General features: G+C 49.0%; 1 protein-coding gene across 6 annotated transcripts in view; it reads right to left on the bottom strand.

Annotated features, from left to right (window-relative positions):
• KCNQ2 (potassium voltage-gated channel subfamily Q member 2) overlaps positions 1-14,724 on the bottom strand; it is a 64,126-nt gene that overhangs the window by 42,831 nt on the left and 6,571 nt on the right. The window lies entirely within an intron of this gene.

Genomic DNA, 14,724 nt, shown 5'->3' with positions numbered 1-14,724 from the left:
ACTCCTTACTGCCAGAAAAGGCTGGTGACTCTTTAGACTTCTTGTAGGATGACTGGGAGGTGGATGGTTGTTACTCTGCTCTTCTGCAGGCACAGGACACAGCCCCAGGGATGCAATCTTGGTGCTGATAGCACCTTAGTATGAAGCCAGAGACATTCTGTCATCAGGGATGGAGCTGGGCTGGCCTCTGTCCCAGCCCTGCAGAGACATGAATGGGCCCCATCCTGCCAGCAGCTGGGGAAGACTCAGCTTTGATATTGGTTCTCTCCCTCTTTTATTTACCACAAACTAGTGGAGATTCTCAAAAGCCCCTTACAGCATGTGTCCAGATCTCATCAATGTCTGCTTCCACTGGCTATCCCAAAAGCAGCCTCAGAAGTGCCCCAGCAGCCTGTCACTCACAGGCTGTCCCCATCGAAACCTTTCAACGAGTCCTGGACATACTAATGCAAATCAAAAGGCATCAAATGAATGACAAGAGCTCAGCTCCCTTCTGACACTCAGTGCCTGAATCTGCAGAGGCCTCCTGGCAGCTGCTCAGGGATGGAGCAGGATTGCACCCGCCCGCAGTGCCCACTGCTTGCTCAAACCAAAGGAGGGAAATTAATTTGCTAACGATGGATTTCCTGATCCAATAAAGCAGGCCAGTGCAAGGAGAAACTAAAAGCTGCATCCTTTAAAAGCATTAAATAATTCATCTGTCTGGCTCTGCCTCACGTTCCTGCAAACTGCACTTTCAATGCTTCTAAAGGTACAGTTCAGCTGGTGGGTGCTGATCCTTTGTGCTGTGTAAAGGAGTTTCACACCACCCCATCGTGCTTGTGGCTTTGCAGCAGCCATTAATGTCACAGTTAGAAGTAAAAACAGGGGGATTTGTGGGATTTATTCCAACCACAGGCTGAAATGTCCCTGCCAGCTGAAGGCAAGGGACCTTCAGAGCCATCTTAGCAAAGGCTGAGCTTTGTCAGCAATAAGATGAATGCAGCACAGGCCAGATAAGGACAATTGCCTGATTTCTCACTGCAAACTTCCTCTTCTCACATCAGGTCTGATATCCAGAAACTCAAAAAAACCCCAAACAAACCAAAACCTCAAGAGAGTAAGAAAACATCCCTTGCAAAATCTCACTCATGATGCTTCTTAACATCTTCTCTGCGTCTCACTTCAAATGTTTTTTCTCACCAAGCTGGTCTTTCAAAGCCATAAAGAAGCCTACCACAAGCTGCCCCACAGCACAACGGACCCCATCCATCTCTACATCCCTCAACTGTCCTGGGGAGCTGCACAAGCACCCCAAAATAGCATCACAGTGCTTCACAGCTGCTCTGCCTGACCCCATGGTCCACAAACCTCTGGGAGGGTGTAAAAGGAGACTCAGAATTGCGTAAGGAAACTGAGTTCAGGTGTTTGGGATCTGTATGGCTCCTGGGAGGCTCTGAAGGACCTGCAGACCTTCTGTACAGAGTGGGGTGGAAGAAGACAGCTGAGGGATACACCCACACTGGAGGTGGTGAGTATCCTCTGAGCTCCCATGGACAGAGGGCAGCGGGGAACACAAAGGCTGACTCTGCTTTAATTTCACCTAATCGACCCAGACAGCACAGGAAAAGGCTCCAGATAATAATGGATAGCTAGGGAAAGGGAAACAAGCCAATAAATAGTGTAGAGGTTGGGATGAATCTAATTTTTAAAGCTACATATCTAATCAAAGCAAATGATGTCTGCAGCCTGACTCTGGGTAACGTTAATGTGCAAGAAGGAACCTTCATTATGTCCCACCTAATGATTTTTACATTAAAGATGCCAATTCTGCTTAGAGCTTTGGAGAAGACAATATCCTCCCTCCTGAGCAGACAGGAGCTGGGTCCTACGTGCTGCATGGCCACCCCTTCCTATAGCCATCCAGCACCTTCTGCTGCTCCAGCATCTCCTGTTGCTCAGACCTTTAAGCTCAGCCAAGACTCAGCTGTACAAATCTGACTGCTGCTAATACTGATCAATCCAAAGCTCTCCAAAGTCTGGCTTTACATCCAAAGGTTATGTTGGCTTTAAACACCCATGCAAGCTTCTTATCACAGTTTCTAAACCCCAGCACAGAATCTGCATGGCCAGATTTCACACCCACCGTGCAATGAGTTAGCAACAGGAAAAAAAGAGACAACTGAAACCATAGAATCCTAGAATGGTAGGGGTTGGAAGGGACCTTTAGAGACCATCGAGTCCAACCCCCCCTCAAAAAAAACCCCAACCCTTAAAATGACTTTTTTTGCCCCATAGTAAAAGGATAAGATGGAATCAGCATCAAGCTTCTCAGGTTCACCATCTAATTTGCCTTCCAAAAAAGGCCCTTGGGAATCTACACATCCACTTACAAATTTAAAGAGAGCTTTAAGTTTACTCCTGAAATACTTTCATTTGAACAGCATTGGCTGATATGAAAAGACTTTGGGCTTCCTCTGATGGAGCAATTAGCCACTGGATTCCTGGAGACAATGAAGATGGATACAAAAGGCACAAGCTTGTAATAAGCCACTATGTGTGTGTTACACACTTCACTGGCTTTGCCAGGAGTTAGGAAAGGGAACTAATGACTTGTTTCATTAAAAAGAGCAAGGCTGGAAAAGGAGGAGTATTGCACTGCAGGAACTTGGGAGCTGCACAATGGAAAATAACTTCAGATGTTAAAAACAGTTAAAAATCACATCCCCAAGGTAAACAAGGCATTGATAATTGTGCTAAAAAGCCCCCCAAAAAGCTCATGGGCAATCCATCTATAACCCCAGCAGTCCATTTGCTGCCTTCCAAGTACCTAAAACTTCATTGTAAATCAAATGCCATGCAAATGCACCAAGGACAATAAACTAAGGTGAAAGAACATCCATACTCAAGAGAAACTGAGACTGTCAAATGCCTTTTAGCACTCAGAGAGCCTCACAATCAGAAGGGGAGAGTATTTACAGCTCAGTTGAAATCCCCAGTGAATCAGAAGCAAAACTCTGGCAATGCCATGACTTTTCCAGGGGTAAAGCTGTCGTATTGCAACCCACCCTTAGACAGAAGCATCCATCATCTTCATTCATGTAAGCAATCCTACTGTGATTTCCAACCCAGCTATTCATTTCCAAGCCTAAACATCAGCCTAGAATGCCTCACTCCAGGTTTCCACATCCCTCAATCTGAGCCAAAAATCATCTCCCAAGGCAACTCCTGTCACTAGAAGAGCTGAAAATAGAAGTGGGGAGTCCTGACTTTCTGTCCTGTGCCTTAATAAATGCTCTCCTTTCCAAAATCAGCTCCTGATGATGTCTCATTCCCCATGGGTTCAGCCACACTCAGTCATCTCACCCCAACCCTTGCTCCTCAGATGAACCAGGAGGCTTCAGAGCAGCTACACAGGTAGAAAGGCAGGGATCTAAGGCAGGGATCCTCGTGGTTTATCAGCTTTTCAGTAAGTCTTTAGCAAAGGCCTCCCCTGGACAATGTTACTAGTCCCTGTGCCTTCTTGGTGTGCAGAGATGAGGGTTGAACAGCCCCAGTAAGACTCACCCTCTTTGTCCAAAGCTGTAAAGTGTACCAAGGATAGGGATGCAGATGGAGTGATGGAGCATCTCCAGAGCAGGCTCCTGGAGGAGGCTGTGGTGTGGACAGCAAGGCTGCATGAAATGGTGCTCTGGGAGGTGGGAATTCATCAATTAATTTAGAGAAAGAGATCTTGGAGATCCCAAACCATCTTATAGGGGTGGCACTGGGATGGGAAGGAAAATGAGAGGGTTTACTTTCCTGCTCAGCCCTATTGCAGCACCCCAGGGTGTGCCCCCAGCCCCTGTGCAGGCATGCAGCAAACCTCTCCTTGCTGCATGACAGGAAGGTAGCAAAGCACAGGAGGTGGTTTTCCAGCAGATTGGGTTCTCTGGGGTCTTCCCCAGACACGTAGCCAGGAGCAGGAACACTGCTGGCTGAGCACAGCATCCTGCTGCTGTGCTTCAGCTGTCCTTGCAGCTATTGAAACACGCCTCACGTTTCCATCTCAGGGAAGTAGCAGTGGATGAAACCTCCTTTGCATCAGCCTTTTGGGGAGGGAAGGTTGTTTTCTGCTTCATGGGCAGATAAGCAGGAATCACAAATCCATCACAGCAAACAAAACAGCTGGTCACAGCTTCACTGTGTGAGCATGGTAAAGAAGCACTAACCAAGTCACACAAATACCCCAAAGCCTCCTCTTCCCCTGTCTGGCTGTTTAGGCAGCACATTTCTCAGGAAAAACAGAGCACAATATGGGTTCATGTCTATTTTCTCCTTCAGTATCCACCACAGTTCCCACTCCAAGAGTCCCTCCAGTCTTTCATTCTTGCTTATAACAGTCAGGGAGCAGAAATGGCATCATCTGCCCCGTGTGCCAAGAACCAGAGTCCTGACCTGAACCCATGAACTGCAGGAATTTGAGTAGAAATGGGTTTTGCATGACACACCTTGTCCCTAGTCCAGCAAAGGATTGTGTATCTCCACACTTACAAGCAAGAGTGAGCTTAAGAGCTTTTCTGGATTGAAGCCTCAAAGAACAAAAGCTGCCTGGAAGTGGCCGGGGACAGAGATCAAGATCTGAACACTGAGAGTGGGAAAAGGGGTTAAATTTAAGGAGCTGGTTGGCTTGGGTTTTGTTTTGGTTGTTGTGTGGGGGTTTTTTTTTGCAGGCTGGCTCTAATCATTTAACTTACTCAACTCAGAATAAAAGCCTTATTAATAATAAGCACCACACACAAAGTTCCAGTTCAAATGTTCCTCTTTGTCCTCATCTAATATGAATCACTGGGAAAGGCTCGCCTGCGTGTTCTCCTCGTCCTGTGCACGCAGTCTCTGAGGAGCCAGATGTCTGGAGAAAAGAAAACAACCACCCAAAGGATTAATCAAGCCCATGCACCTGCCACAAGAGCCTGTCTCTGCTGAGATCCAGGTTTGCTTTCAAGACGTTGCTGGGGAGCAAACAGACCGGTGCAGCTGCAGGAAGGGCTCGGCGTGGAGGATCCCGAAGGCTGCAGCACGAGCACGGTGCAGGAGAGGGAAATTCAGGCCATAAAACATTGGACATTGAAGTAATTCTTCAAACCAGCTGTGCAGGCATTTACTCAGAGCACATTCATTGATTTGTAACGTTGAGGGGAAAGTTGCTGTCTCATGCAAAGCCTGTGTTGTTGAGATTGAAATCCCAGCGTTGCCTCTGTCTCATCCCACAGGGGGTTCCCCCAAAAGAGCCTCTGCCTCCTCCCTACCCCTGACAAATCACTGCTCCTGAGGACAGCAACACAAACCTTCCTCATCTGTTATCTCTATATGAAGATCAAGTTATTTCTGTTTCTTAAGGGCAAAGCCCTGCTTTGCTGCAGCACCTGGAGGAAAAGTAATCCAGTTTCAGCAGCCAAGGGCTGTGCTGTGTGGTTGGAGCACACAGGGAACAGAAACACAAAACCCTCTTGCTGAGGTCAAGTTCTTTGGGCTGACTTGGGCAAGTCCCTTGACCTGACTTAACTGGCTCTCAAACTGGGTTAAAAGCAAGATGTCCCTGTGAAAAAAAAAGGAATGCTGCATCTCATCTAAACATTCCTCGAGGGAATGGGATATACAAAAATAGGCTCTGGTCTAATTGCAGTAGGAAGATTGGCTCAAAATGTGCAGGGCTGGTTCCTGCTGCAGACAGGAATAGGAGAGCTGGGTTTTCAGAGGTCTGTCCCAGCAGCAGTGATTCAGCTGGAGCCCGAGGTGACCGGGACGAGCTCTGTCTCTCTGAGCTCCTGAAGCTTTGCTTCCCCACCTGACTTTGCACTAGTTTTATACAGCACCAAGAATGGCTCCATCTCCAGACAAGCCATCCTCACCATAGCATTTGCAGGGAGCTGCCAGCAGAGGCTCATTAGCTGCATGAACTGGCTGAAACCTGCAGCAAGCAACTAAATGGCCCAAAATCCTGGGGCTGACTTTAAGATCAACCAACCCTCGAGCTCAGCCCACAATTTGTACTTCTCTAAAGGCAGTCGCCAGAGCTCTGCTCTCAGGTTCCATCCCAGCAAACAGCAAAGAAGGATGGCTGAGATTTTGGCAAGTGTCCCACAGATGCCTCAGACGCTTCTCAGGGTCCATCCCCTCCAGAATCAAAAGACAAGAATGTGGCTTCTGAGAACCAGAGCCCAATGGAAAACGCCACAGAGTAAAATGTGAGCATTCCCAAAGACTGCTAATTGCATTTGCTCATCAGTTTATTCAATTAGTGGGGGGGAATACAAGGAGAAGTATTTGCAAACTGTCCATAGAATATGTCTTAAGAGTTGGCAATTTCAGCCTCTGTTTAGAGTTACTTCTCTTGTTAGTGATTAGGGAGGAGCTCAGGGCCAAAAAGCAGAAGGGCTGGTTCACAGCCTTTTGATTTCAGTCCACTGAAGGCAATGACCCTCAAGATGGGTAAAAACATATGCACCCAGAGGAGAGAGGTGCAATCAGCAGGACCATGCTCCCTCCTCTCTGCAACTCTCCCCAGCTCACGCTAGTGCAAATCAGGAGTAACCCCCAAAGGCCAAGGGGGCTGAACCACCATGAGAGTGGATCCAGCTCAGCCATGTCCGAACCCTCTGATGCCTGAAGGACACCTAGGTTTGGTGCACAGAAAACCAAGGGATTAGATCCAACAGCAAGAAATGAAAGGCCAGCTGCCAGTTTTGGAGCTTTGCATCCCTTCCCCACATCAGTGGGCAGCACCCTCAGAACACAGCCCTGATGCTTTCCACATCTGTGAAGCTGCTCCTGTTGGGATGGGGATGTGAAAAAGTCCTTCCTCAGCTACAATCAAAACTTCTCCTGGTGCAACTTGAGGCTGTTTCCTCTTGTCCTGTCATTCATTACTTGGGAGAAGAGATGGACCCCCAGCTCACCGCAGCCTCCTGTCAGGAAGTGTCAGAGAATGCTCCTGTCTCCCCTCAGCCTTCTCTTCTCCAGGCTCAACACCCCCATTCCCTCAATCTTTCATCAAATCTGCCACAGAATGAGAGTCAGGGATGAACAATGAGAAGAGCATCCTGGCTTTGCCCCTCAGAGGAGGCTGCCACGTGAGCTCAGTGAGGCTGGTGCACAGCAGCCAGCCTGGCAGAGCCACGAGCTCACAGAAACCACCTCCCCCAAGTTCTCCTGCTCAGCAAATGGCAGGTTTGCTCCCTTCTCCTCATTTCCCTGTGCCAGTAAACATAACAATAAATAGCAAGCTGCAGGAGGCAGATGATTGTGTGGTGAAAGGTGGAAAACATCTAAAAATGATTTAAAGCTGGGAGGAGAATAGGAAGAGAGGGCTGGGGGTTACATTCTCCAAGGAGGAGTTGTTCAGCTACTGAAAGGCAGCAGAGGCAGGGAAGGGAAGAGGTTTTCCTGCCCACCCTGCAACTCCTTGCTCTGGCTGATGCTCAGGACCCTCTTTGGACCAAGACCCTGATATGGGACCCCAACAGCTCCAGCCCTGGGACAGGAGCAAGAGAAGTGCCACAAAGGCTGGGCCCAGGGTCTTTTAAAGCTCAGAAGTCTCAGGGACACAGGGCACAGCCACATTAAAGCTGGAGAGGGATGATCTAGCTGCCATTTCAACACGCCGGGAAATCAAAGGCGATGGGAGCCATATGCTCTGCTGGGAAGCATCCATCTCGTTGCCAGGGAAACATCCTTCCCTTTTAAAATGGCAGGCAAAGGCTTGCAAAAAAAACACACTACCCTGCTTTTAATCCCCTTTTCTCAGGCACAACTCAAGTGCCCCAGCAGCTCCCAGACCCCATGTGCTACTGCTGCCTGGGAAAGCTGCCACAGATCAGCTCAGGGGCTGAGGAAGAGGATGGAGCCTCTCCCATGGGGGCCAGAGGAAATCAAACCCAGCCTGGCAGCAGCCAGACCTGTTTCCAACTCTCACCTCACTCCCAAATAAGCTTCCATGGCTTACTCCCTAAGAAAACCAGGGAATAACCTGCCTGGGTGACAACAGCCCAGCTCTGCTCTGGGATGTCAGTGCCCAGCTGTGGGACAAGACACTTCCACAGCAAGGGAATAACCAGCAGCAGGACCATGGCCTGGATTCTTGCTGCTCAAATCCAGCCTCTTGCAAAGCAGCAGGCACCACTCACTTTCTCACAAGGAGCAAACAGAAAGCTGACCTTGGAAAAGATGCCAAACTGCAGCCAGAGCTTCAGGCTCCCAGAAATGAGGATAAAGCCACCCCTCAGCAGCTGGCTGGGGTCTGCAGCTGGCTGGGGTCTCCTCCTCTGCATCTGCACCTTCTTCTTGCTCCCTCTAAGCCAAACATACAGTCACTGCTCAGAAACCTGCCTGGGTTGGAGTTTGCAGCCTCTGCCAGCTTGATGGAGGGAGGAAAAGGGGATGGGAGTGAGGAAGGGGCACCTCAGAGCACACTCAGTCAATTGGCATCGTGGCAGTGAGCAGCAAACACTCTCCAGCCCGTTAATGCTAATGAATTTCAATGTGATTGCTTTAGAAGCTACAGATCAGCCACCCCATGGGTGTTGGGACAGACAACTGGACACCTTCATCCTCTTGCAGAGATTTTGCTTCCAGCCTCTGCCTCCCATGACTTTTTTATGCCTTTTTGGTTTTTTAAGCTCTTCTCACTTATTGTAACTCCCACAGGCTGCTGAAGCTGAGTGTTAAAGCATGGCAATGGAATATTTCCTATTCTAATAAGTAGCTGGGCTCTAACAACCTTGATAATGGAGACCAGAGACAACAGTTAATAATTTAAAGCCCAGGAAGGCCTGATGGGACAAGGGTACATGCTGAACTCTCCCTGTCTGTATGGGAAATGGTTCTTTCTCCCTCTCTGTATGGGAAATGGTTATTACTGCTGGAGGAGGGAGGTTCCAGCACAAGGAGAAAGGATGCTGGAATATGCCATCCTGTGTCACTGAATTCCTCCACACCTCAGCTCTCAAACTGGAATAGGGGGGTAATGATTCCCCTCAGCACACAGAGGCACAGTTGAGGTGAAGCCCAAATGTAGCTCAACACATTCCCACAGCCCTTAGCAAGCAATAGATCTTTACAAGAGTAAAGCCTGGCACAAAACCATTGCAAAGCACACTGGTAAGCAAGGCTTGCATGGACCAGAGCCAACAACAGCATCTTAAATGACAGCACAGAGCCACCCAGGAGAACTCAGGAGCAACATCCTCCAGCACATGACACCAGGGCTTGCCCAACACCACAGCCAAGGTGTGAGCCCTCCCTCTCTGTGACATCAAGGCAGTTGCTACACTGCTAAATCCCTTTTCCCAGCCACTCACTTGGCTCTTAACCCAGGTGGGAGCACATGCTGCAGCATGAAGTCCCTCTCCATCAGGGCATCCTGCTCCTGCCAGAGCTGGGAAGGAGTCACCTTCACTTGGTGGCAAGATCTCCCCAGTGACTCGTCAGCTGGCTCTGAGATATGCTCAGGCTGCCTGGGAATTATGTCACCAAGGCCCTGTAAATATCAAATGGCCCTTTTATGATCCTGCACACTCCTTTCTACCTTCCACTTGGCTCAGAGCCCTGTGAGTGGTCTGTGCTGTGCCTTGAGGACACTGACAGGGATGAAAAAAAAGCAGCAATGAATGGATAATAGCCAGGTAGTATTTTGAGTTACAGCATCAGCAGCCTGCTGCTAAACCAAAGCAGAAGCAGCTCTCCATCCTGGTTGTGTAACAGCCTCACAGGACTTTCCCCATAATTACAGGGCCTTTCCCTGCAGTCCCCTGGGGACCCAATGCTGCATTCATGAAAGGATGCTCAGAGCTGAGCTTCCTCTCCAGCACATTTTTGTCAGTCTTCCCTGTAAACAGCAAAGAGCAAGAGGAAGCAGGGAGGGAGAAGAAAAAACAACCCCATGTTTAATTAATCTTCATTCAATTTCTGCTGTGCTTTTAGCAAATGGAACATGAGTGAGTGGCCTCATCAGGTCTGTGCTGCTTGGGGCTGCTCTACCAGCCTGTGTTTCAGACATGGAGTCCACATCCCACTGGAGGAAGGAAATGCCATCACAGGGTCAGGCTTGACTCTGACCACTCCTCCCAGCTTTGCATCCCACAGGGATGTGGCTGCAGGGTACACAGGCCTCCTGGCCACAGATGGGGGCTGGCAATCCATCAGCTTAATGAATTTCCCTGGGGTTTTTAACAGCCATCTGGGCCAAAAGAGCAAGGCTGGGTAGAGCTGGAACTCATTTTAGAGGTTCACCTCATCTCTTTGGAGGGATCTGAGGCTGGGGTTGGTGCTCCACACCAGGCTCACACCCAGTCAGGCTTTGCTCTGCAGAGCATTTGCAGAAAGAGGTGGCAAAAATGGCAAATTCCATGTAAGTGCTCCCCAAGTGCCCAAACTCTTGCAGATGGTTGGGTGAAGCCCAGGTCATGTCAAGCCCTGTCCTACTAAAAGGTCTCCCAGATTTAGCTACTCCAAAGCACAGTGTGGAAAGCCAAGGTTGGGGGATATGTCTCACCTACTTGTAGATGTCTACATCCCCACCTGCCAGGAGAAACAGTGGGACAGACACATCTTCAGAGACCCACTCATTAAGACACTTTCATTACCTTTACTCACACCCTCAAATCATTCCCCCAAGGCAGGCTGATCCATCACCAACTTAAAATCCAAGCTTCAGACCTAGATGGTGTTATTTATCCCAGGCTTACATGAGAGATGTACTGATTCACAGCCTCAGCAGCTGCTCTTGCACCACTTCAGCATGATTTTAGGTGCTCCCACCACCCACAAACACGCATCCAGGGGGCTGCAGGCTGAGGGGCAGCTCAGAGAAAGCTTCAACTGATTTCTGTTGTGGGAAAGAAAAACAGCAGCAGCAGCAAAAGGTCAATGCAGAAATTCTTCCTACTCCTCATTAGCTGATATGGCAAGAGAGGAGCTGCTAAATAAGAATGGCATTAAAAACATCTTGGTGTGAAATGGGAAAGCATGGCAAAAAAACAACAACTCAGTGCAAAATTCCCTGCCTGAGTGTCATGCCTGGCAAATGACAAAGAGCTCAGGAAACTCTTTTTCTTTACATCTTTCCCCTTCTTTACAGGAACAGCTGCAACTAAAAGACAACCACAGTGCTGTGCATCCAGCAGCCACAAGGACCAAACCACCAGGTCACATTAATAACGTTTCTTTAGAGGTGATATGGATTAAATGCATCAGTCCCTCAGGCTCTGCAGACAGAGCCCTCATGAAGTGCCACTAATTTACTTCAAGACATAATGACTTGAGGACTTGTCCCTCTGGCTCAGGTTGATGTTTAACTGGGGGTGAAGTCAGCTTTTGGATGGTTGGTGGCTGTTTGCACGCTGGCTCCTTTGCAGCTCCCCAGAGAACTGTGAAGTGAGGGGCTCTCCCTTCACCTCTAAACTCCTGTGCAGCCAGGCAGCTTCTGCAAGGCCATCAAGCAAGCCTTGCTGATGGGGTGTGTGTGAAAAGGCCCATGCCAGGAAAAACACCACAGTGAAAGACCTCCAAATCTGGCAGCTCCTGCACTGGCAACATCTGCATTTGCCCATGGCACTTCCAGTCCCTGCTCTGAGACCAGCACAGAATTGCAGCTGCTCAGAAACATCTCATCTCTCCTAAAGATGAGAAACCCCACCAACTGTAAACCCAACAGCATGAACAAGTCAACCTCAGGGGAGAAGGAGGGCTACAAACCACGCTTCCCTTTGCTCCCAAGCCACCATAGAGCAAGAACTGCTCCTGGACACAGACACACAGTGTCCCTGCCAGCTGTCTGAGCAGCTACACAACCCCAAGATGGCCAAACATCCCATGCAAACTCCTACCTGTGCTCCAAACAGCCATCCTCCTTCAGCCAGGAGAGACGGGAGCAGCAGCACGAAGCCTCCAAACAATGGAGCCAGTTTAAGGGTTGGTTTTGCTGCTCATTCAAGTCTGGAGGCTTTATATAGAGTCAGGGCAGGATCCAAAAGCGGAAGAGAGACACCCACTCCCAGGGAGTGTAACACACACACTGAAATAAATAGCTCCCTGCCTAAGGAGATGACTCAGGAACCTCACTAGTCCTTTAAAGCACAAATCATTGCTAATGAACCCACAGGAAACTTGGAGGAAGGCCCAGGGAGAGGTTAACTGGACAAGACATGGCATTTCCAGCCTTGCTAGAGACACAGAAGGACAGGAAGGATGAATAACCACGTTATTCAACCAAAAGTCCAACATTGGACCAAAAGCCACGCTGACCTGAGCCCTTCACACAGTCTATCCTGCTTCAAGAGCTACGAGTAGTCCTTATTCCTGGGGAGGGGTTTGGGTTTTCACTGCCCCTCTGAAAGCACTCAGGCTTAACCACCATATGGCTTGAAGTGGCGGGAGGCAACACAGCCTCCCTCCTTGTTTGTCTTGCTATGACATACAGATGTTTAACTCCTTTGGTCTTCTCTTGAGTGAAAGACAGAATGCTCTTACACCCCTTATTACGTTCTTCAGATCAGGTAACGGAGCTCCAAGCAAGCAGAAACTCAATTAATGGCCACTTCAACACTCTGAGTTGTGCAAGAGCCCATGAGCACGAAGGACAGAAGTCTCCCAGTGCTGTCATTTCACTGCCAGATGTAACATTCCAACAGTGGCAAAGCTGATGAGCCCAAAGCACAGCCCTCCGTGTGCTGCATTTGTAACGAGCAGCAAGATCACAGCAACCTGCCCCAATATGGGTGATCCATGTCCCAGGGAGGATGTGCCTTCATCCTCCCAGCCCAAAGTTAACTCTCCTGAGGTCCTCAGATGACAGGATTGCCTACTCAGACTGGCCCATGCCTCTGTCAGTCTGCTCCAACCAAAGCCAACCCCGATTTCCTTTGCAAACCCAAGGAGCACCAACAGAAACCAACCCACCAATTCAAAAGCAAGTAAGAAGCCAGGCAAACACTGCTAAAGAAAAGTGGAGCAAAGATAACACTTACCAGCAGTTCCCTGACAACTACTTTATGCCTTTCATCTGTCTTTCCTGCTCAGCACAGTAAATCCTTACAGCAGGGACTGGCTCTTTCGGGCTTGATGTACAGAACAAAAGCTTGCAGACTTCTACTTCCAGGAGGGGTGGCTGCATACTGTTGTAATATTAATAGAGGATTGTTTTCCCCTTGGTGTTCATTTTAACTATTATCTGATTGAAGTTTCTTTTCCTTTTGCACTGCATATCCATTTTTTTCCCACCATATCAAACCAAAGCTGCACCAAACACACGCAGCAGGTACCCAGACACGAGCTCCTGCACGCACACAGGACATGGAGAAGAGGTGTATGTGAGTCAGCTTTGAGTCAGGATCTCTCTTGGCTTTCTGGGTTGGTTTGGGGTTTTCTTTCCAGGGCATCATAGTAAGCTTATGGAGAGTGGCAGCCTATCTGTGGAAGCTGCATGAGGACTGCCTGCCCTGCTGTGCTCATCCATTGCACTGGGCAACAGCAGCCCAGCTACCATCCCAGCCATATTTTGCCTCAGCATTGTCACCTCCCCAGGCTGGCAGAGCTCTAAATGGGAAAACAGGGCTTCCAGGCAGCTCAGGGTTTGTTTACGAGGCATTTGTGAATCCCTGGGAAAGACCTTCTGGAAGGCAAAAGTCTCTGCCTCTTCTAATCTTGTCCTAGAAGCCAAGAACCAGCCACAGTGGACTGTTGGCATCCTCAGAAGGAGACCAGTTGTCTCCTATGCTAAGCAGAAGCAGCAATTCCCTCTGACCTTGTCTGTCCTCTGGGGTTTTTGCCCTGTCCCACCTTCCCAGGGGAAGCATTCAAAAAGGAGACTCTCTGAATGAAGACCACAGGGCCCTCCCCTCCAAGAGCCTACTCACAACTGTAGCTGTTGAGGAACCATAATCAGTATTAATAAGGCTTGATTACCTTCTGATTTCCCCAAGGTCTTGGGTTGCAGATCTGCAAGAGTTGATCAGGGTTTGCTATAAAGGTTTCTTTCTCAAAACCCCTTGTCTAACATGGCTCAGTAAATGTGGATCTTGGATCCTGGTCACCCCATTTCAATGTGGATCACCCCCATCTCTCACTTTGACTTTACCTGGCAGGGTGTCAACAGGGTAGTTCTGGCTCTGAGCATCTCAGTTCCTACAGTCTGTAGCAGGAGATGCTTCAACTCATTCCACTTTCCAGTTTGGAATTGTGTCTGGCTCTGTCTTCTTATTGTCTGGGCTCATCCCACCCAGACTTCACCTAAGGTGTGCAAGGAGACCCAAGCTCCCTCTGTCATCAGCACAGAGAAAGGGGCATCCCCAGAAGGCAGACCTGCCCACCTAAGGCTGCACCAAGGCAGGATTTGTGGAAGGAACCCAGCAGCTACCTGAGCAGTCACCAAATTCAAGCCAAAAACCCTCTCCACGTGCAATATTCAGATGTTTTATGTCTTGAGGCAAACCAAGTGACTGCCCAGCTCAGTCACAGCGCTTGCAAAGCTTGCAAAGCAATCCCGGTGTAGCTTTAAGTCACCTCCCTACAGCATCAAGAGTGAGAGATGAGATGATTTTGCAGATCCCACACCTTGGAAAAACACTGCCCTCCACTCAAAATAGGTCATTGGATGGCTGTTTACCAACAGAGCTGAAAAGCATTTTAAGAGGCTGAAGTGATGCCCAAGACAGTCCAGAGATTTCTGGAGGAATGCTCCAGTTTCTCTCATTTATTGGCAGTCAGACA

The sequence above is a fragment of the Colius striatus genome, chromosome 16 (assembly GCF_028858725.1).
Source record: "Colius striatus isolate bColStr4 chromosome 16, bColStr4.1.hap1, whole genome shotgun sequence".
In the NCBI taxonomy this organism is placed as follows: Eukaryota; Metazoa; Chordata; class Aves; order Coliiformes; family Coliidae; genus Colius; species Colius striatus.
Note: the sequence above shows the minus strand (reverse complement) of the source record. Positions and strands in the feature narration are given on the sequence as shown.